The sequence below is a fragment of the Quercus robur genome, chromosome 5 (assembly GCF_932294415.1).
Source record: "Quercus robur chromosome 5, dhQueRobu3.1, whole genome shotgun sequence".
Lineage (NCBI taxonomy): Eukaryota > Viridiplantae > Streptophyta > Magnoliopsida > Fagales > Fagaceae > Quercus > Quercus robur.
Genome location: NC_065538.1, coordinates 54,847,869 through 54,854,598, shown reverse-complemented (window position 1 = coordinate 54,854,598; position 6,730 = coordinate 54,847,869). Strand labels below are relative to the sequence as shown.

General features: G+C 34.7%; 1 long non-coding RNA gene across 4 annotated transcripts; it reads left to right on the top strand.

Moving 5' to 3' along the window:
• The first annotated feature begins 536 nt into the window (after window positions 1–536).
• On the top strand, window positions 537–5,459 carry LOC126726340 (uncharacterized). 4 transcript variants are annotated; one of them, XR_007655822.1, is made up of 5 exons: window positions 537–1,144; window positions 3,300–3,535; window positions 3,930–4,013; window positions 4,884–4,966; window positions 5,121–5,459. It is a non-coding gene; the product is annotated as an uncharacterized LOC126726340 (long non-coding RNA). The 4 variants fall into 4 exon arrangements; XR_007655821.1 differs by lacking the exon at window positions 3,300–3,535; XR_007655823.1 differs by having other exon boundaries at window positions 3,300–3,989.
• Window positions 5,460–6,730: the final 1,271 nt, after the last annotated feature.

Below are 6,730 nucleotides of genomic sequence, written 5' to 3'. Positions count from 1 at the left end.
TTCTTAAAGAAGAAAAAATTACTAACTATGCTACTGGCGCAGCTCCTCTCACAATCTCAATTCTAATTAATTTCCCAATCATAACATAATACAAAAGCAACACATATTTTTAGTGCATATATACTTACCCAAGTTTGTCTCTCTTTTGCTACACCTTATGGATTACAATCGTGTAGAGGCACTACCAAAAACGCAGGTTGGAGCCGCGTTTTGGAGCTGCGTTTTAAAAAAACGCAGCTTCAAAGTGATGTATGAGCTGCGTTTTACGCAAACGCAGCTCCACCGTGGATGTTTGAGCTGCGTTTTAAGAAAACGCAGCTCCAGCCATGGATGTTTGAGCTGCGTTTTCTTAAAACGCAGCTCCACCAGCACTAAAGCCGTGTTTTATGGGGTTGAAGCTGCGTTTGTCTGGCAGGGCTTAGGCCGCGTTTTTAAAAACGCGGCTATAAACCCATCAGGTAATTTTTTTTTTTTTCAATATATCCTAATGGCTGAATTGAGCTACGTTTTTGTAAAAAACGCAGCTTAAACATGAATTGAAGCTGCGTTTTGTTAAACGCAGCTTCAATTCATACAGAGCTGCGTTTTATAAAACGCAGCTCTGGGTTTGTTATTGAAAAAAAAAAGCCCTCAATAGGACACAACAACGGAAAAAACCCTAAATTGAAAAAACTCTCAGCTCACTCAGCCCCATCCCTTCCTTTCTCCCATGCCTGAGACCAAACCCAACCTTGAAACTTTTTGACCAGCGAGGGCATCGACTTGGGCATTAGAGTTGCGGTGATATCAGTGTGGAGATCGGCGTGGGTCATTAGCATGGAGATCTGTACTCCAGTTGTGCTTCTATTCGTGTGATCGTGCTCCGATCTGTGCTTCGATTCGTGGGATCATGGGTGTCGCCGTCGGTCTAGCCGTGGGTCATGGTTGTGGTGCTTGTTTTGCCGTGGTGCTGGGTTTCTATTTTTGTCATGGGTTGCTGTGGGTTTCTATTTGGTTTCTATTTTTGTCTTTTGGGCTGCTGAATTTTTGATTGCTCTGTTTGGGTCTTGCTTGCTCTGTTTCAGAGATGAGAGAACGAAGAGGAAGAGAGGGACAACAGTTTTCTGACATTCCATACCATTCTCCACTGCTCTGATTTGGTCAGGTTTGAAAATATTTAATAGATTTGAAAAAAAACTTTGTTTTTATCAACTGGATGCGTTTTTTCTTATTATCTCGATAGTTGAAAAAAATCTTTTGTACTAACATTTCAGATCAGATGCTTTTAATTCTGCTTAAATGTACAGAACTTAATTTGTGAGGAAAGTCAAGGCTATGTTTGTTCTTGTGTTGTTTTGCATTGCCATTTATAAATATTAGTTTATGCTGCACTTATATTGTAAACTTTAATAGCTGCAGGCAACAAGTATTAGTATTTTTTTTTTTTTTTTAACGACTAGAGAGATCACTTCTTAAAGTTTGAATTCTACTGTGTGCTGTTTTGTAAGTATATATTGTATTTTCTCAAGCAAAGATAAATAAAATGAACTTGTATTAATGAATGCACTTGTCATTGGAATATTCCAATCGGAAACTACTTTTATAATGAAGGATTTCACAAATTCTAATTATGTCCAAACTTCAAAATTTGCAAATATTACAGCCAAACTTGTAAATTTATAAATGATGGGGGATTGTAAATTTCTGTGTATTTAACTAATATTTCAGTGAGTCCAATTTCCAAAAGGCCAAATTTCTTTTTTCTTTTTTGCCCTTTTCTCACTTTTCCAATGTGTGTTTCTTTTCCATTAGTCTATATTGTCTTTGTTAGAGACAGTTTGGTAGAGTGGCCATATAAATTTCCATTGTTTGGATCATTTGACTTCTTTCTCTTTCCCATTTGTTTCTGTTAATTAACACCAATGCCTTAAATGGACTTTTCTTCACAAAAGCTAATTTTATAACTGCACTGTATTTTTGTTTAGGACAGTATTTCTTTCACACACTTCGTTTTAATAAATCTTGTGAAAAACACACTGTGTGAAAGAGTTTTTACCCCTTTGTTTAATTTATTCTGTGAAGTGCAATAGTTTATTTTGTATATATAAGAAAAAAAATTGATGCATTTTTAGTTTCTAATAGTTTTCTGGAAAGGGAAATATAGATTTCAAACTTCTTGTGGACCACCAATTGTATTTGAGACAGGAAAAGTATATCATATGCTAATGAGTCCGTGGCATATTGTACATGTGATGTACTGGCAACAACTTCTCATAAAGAACCTATGTGCATTGATTTATGAGATTGTATATTGTCTCTTGCTTGAACCTTTTTTGCTTTTGTGAAGAATATGACATTTAAATCGTTCTGTTCACTGACATTTGGAGACTCATGACAATAGATTTATTGGTCAAATTCTTGGATGCACATTGGGCTTTAAAAAGAATGGATACCCTTCCAAACTCTTTTGGGCTTGTGTTGTCTAACATGTTAGTAATAGGATCTAGATAAAATTGCAAATTGGGCTTAAGGACCAGTAACTATAGCTATAACTCAGTAGTGCCCCTTGCCCAAATGTAGTTGGCTCAAGTAGACAATTACTAATTCACCTCATAAACAAATTAGAAGTGCTAATCTTTGTAAGGTCTAGGCACATAATCAATTGTTTAACAACTTAGCACAACTAAACCAGAACTACCTTGTAAAGAATAAATAGTTTTAATTAGTAATCTATCTTTTAGCTTATCTTTTTTTTTCACCTATCTTTTAATTTGAATAGATACATAAAACTATTAGTGCTTTTGTACATATGTACCTAACGATACACTACTAGTTTTCTCAACAAATATTTCTATCACTTTTTTTTTTTTTTCATTTAGCATCATCCTCTTTATGGATTTTTGCTTGGAGATTTTGATGGCCTTGTAGTGAGAGAGGGCCTCATTTGGACAATTTAATCTTCATCACCTCCCATTTTCTTGGCATAAAGGCCAGCCTCAAAGAAGCGTTTTACAGCATCATCTACATACTCCATCCCTTGCCTAACATTCATTCCCTTCCCTTGGCTATGCTTATGTATAGTTGTTGACATGAAATGTATGGTGGCTTTGTAGGTCCTATAAAAAAAAATAATAACAAGAAGAAGGTCTAGTTTTTTGATGTAGGTCCTACTTAGTCTAGTTTTTTGTGGCACATTTAAACAATGTGACCATTCCTTTTTAATTGATACTCTATCTTGCTTGGCTTTCTAATGTTTTGTGTGGCTTTATTTTTTAATTTTTGTTTAATGAATTCTAATATCTTAGTTGTATATTTCCTAGGTGATCATAGACCATATGACATTTTTTCATCAGATAAACATGCTATGGCAAGTTTCTTTACACCTTTATGTCTTACAAGATTGATTTTCTTTTACACAGTTTGTTAATTTAATCTATTATTTCTTGGCAATTCTATTGGTAATAGGCCTAGTCTACTGGGAATGAACAAATATGAGTTTGCAAAAACTTGCTGTGCTGTCAGAGTTGTCCGTGATTCTCAAGGGAAATTTTATTAGGTAGTCTTTAGAATTGTGTTAGAATGGCACTATGTGGTTTGGATAAATTACTTTTCATACTGCCTTGTGGTTAAGTTGGTGTTTTAACAACCCATTAATAAGCAAAAAACAAAAAGCATCATGCTGAGCATGCTTTTCATGAAGATGATGAAAGACCATGTGGCTAACTCTATTTCTTGGGTGATAGAGTTGACCACTTTGTGGATTCTTATCCTATAAGGGATATCTATAAAGACATTGGTAATAGGTATGCCATGTGATTGGAAAATAGAGAGGCCATATCTTTTATCTAGAGAATTGTGTAATGATATCTATAAGTGTTCTGATCATAAGCTTTTTCTCATATTTTGCTGTTGCAAAGAACTTTTTAAAACATTTCATGTTGTTCTTGTAGGATTTCTCGAAGGGAATTCGCTTGGAAGAGTTGAATGTGTTACTTAGGCAAACTATTATGGTTTGTGCTCTTGTTCTCAATATGGTAAAAATCTCTCATCTATACTTTCTTTTTCTTTTTTTTTTTTTTTTTTTTTTTCAGTTAAACCATTATATATTAACTAAAAAATTAGAGACTCTTTTGATTGAGGTCCTAAGCAGCCCATAAATTGCATGAGCACCTAGAGTACGGCCTTAATGTAGCCCACATAGGTATATATATATATATATATATATATATGTTTTAAACTCTAATATTTTGAAGTTTACTTTTTTAGACCATTAAAATATAAGGGAAAAAGAAGGTACCAACTAGTAATGAAGTTTGGGGTAGTGACACTGACACATAAACCCCTGAATTTTGGGTAGTGACTAAGGGCTTTAGTTTATCTTATTGGGCTTCTAATGAAGTGGTCTTGGCTAGACACAAACGTAATGCAATGCTTGTCGGCCTAATGAGATCAAGGTGAGAGATAATTTAGTTAAAATTACTTTGAAGTTATGCACTCCAATCAGGATTACTAAACTCCCAAGAAAAAATAAAATTTAATGGGTCTAATTAATATTTGAGGAAATCCTTGGTACTGTTATGTGATGTCATTGATTGGTTGGATCAATTTAATGGTGTTGAATTTGTCCACTTGCATTAGTTGGCTTGGTTTCTAGTGCTCTTCATTGGCCCACTCTATTTTTAGTTGATTTGTTTTAGTCGGACTTTGATCAGCCCAATTATTTATTGTCTCTTGATAAGTGCAAATTGATAAGTGCTTGGATTCTTTTAGGAAAAAATTCTGGAAAAAATTTGTGCCTTTTCTGCATTTTGTTGTTGTGAGCTTTTGTGTTGCATATAATCATCCTCAACTCTCTCTTTCTAGTTTTAATTTTTTCATCTTTTGTGCCTTTTTTTATTTCCCAGTTACTGTTAGTGAAGTTGAAGCACCTTTTGAGCTTTAGAAGAGCATTAGCAGTTCTGTAATCAATGATGGGTTGATAAACAAGGTATGTTTGTGCTTAAAACCAAGGCTTCTTCTCTTCAACAGTTTGCTTATCATGTTGCATTTCCTACCTTGCCCTTGCTTCTATCCCTGATTTTTTTTAGACTTCTTGTTTGGGTATGGAAAAACTAGATGTCATTTATTTTATTTTCCAACAGTTGTCTTGTATGTTCTTCCATGAGCAGGAGATTCACTGTGGTATATTTTAGTGAACCGCCACCTGCTTCCAGATATTAAGAATACAGAGGTATTGCTAAAATTGTTGCCATACTTTTCTAAAGGCATTTTTAATTGTTTTAATCCAAATTTAGTGGTTCAAAACACTATTGAGGACAAAATCCAGGATAGTGGGCCTTACCCATTTTCAATTATATTCGTGAAATTTTATAAAAATTTAGAATCTATTTAATGGGTTAAGAATTTTTTCAAAAGAGGCTATTCACACACTTATAGTCTTATACATGTTATTTATGGTTAATTCCAAGACAAATACTAGTTTGCCCCTAACAATATCTTACTTACCTCCTCAGGTTGGGATATAGATATTATATAATCAGAGCTAATACGACTTATCAAAAAAAAATAATCAGAGCTAATACTATATTATGTAATTATTTGTTTATGTAATTAATCTTTTGGCAATGAACTTGTTTTGTTTGCTGGTAATTGGTTGGGAATTGTTGAGTGTAGGCAATTTGTTTTGTTGGTTCCAATTGGTTGTATCTAAGTGTTGCCAGGAATTACAGGTCTTGTTTTAAGTAGGATTGTGTTTAGGGAGAAGAAAATAGGAAAAAATAAGGACCTATAGCCGCGTTTTCAAACGCGGCTATAGGAAAACCCAATGTCGGACCTAGAGCTGCATTTTTAAAAATGCAGCCCAAACTGGGGTCTGTAGCTGCGTTTTAGACACCCTGTAGCCGCGTTTTTACACACTAACAGATGCGGTACCTATAGCCGCGTTTTTTAAAAAATGCGGCTATAGACCTTGCTTGGGCTGCGTTTCAAACGCAGTTCTATGTTGTACCTATAGCCGCGTTTTCATAGAAAACGCAGCTATAGGTCCCGCATCTAGGGGTGTGAAAAAACGCGGCTCTAGGATGTCTAAAACGCAGCTATAGACCCCAGTTTGGGCTGCATTTTTTAAAACGCAGCTCTAGGTCCCCGCAGGGGTCTATAGCCTCGCTGCATAAGCTGTGTTTGGAAACGCAGCTCTAAAAACACAGCTATAGCCTATAGCTGCGTTTTTTATAGGCTATAGCTGCGTTTTGCAAATGCGGCTATAACCCTCTTTTTTTGTAGTGAGGCTGTAATTTAGTTAGTTGAGGGATTGAAGAATCTAATGTTTTCAAAAGAATAAAACTTTATGGTGTCTTTTTCATTTACAATAGCAACAATAACCTTCATTCTTTCCAGGAAACATCGATTGACCCAAAAAGCAGTTTAAACCCCATATGGGATTTTTGCCATTAACATTGCCATTGCCAGGGATCAGGAGTACCATTAGTATTGACTGAATTGAAGATCCTTTCATTTGTGCTTTAATTTTCACATGTACATGTTTTTGTATTCTTTGGTGTCAAAGCAAATTTAATGTTGAATATAGTAAAAAAATTGCTATGCCTTTTAGTGTTAAGGTTTTAGGTAGCATAACCTTGTCATTATATAAGGTTGGTTTATTTATTTATTTTTGATAAGAAGGCACGTGTTTTGGTATATGGATATTGTCAATATTCACATTTTATTGTTAAAACCATAGCTTTATTCTTGA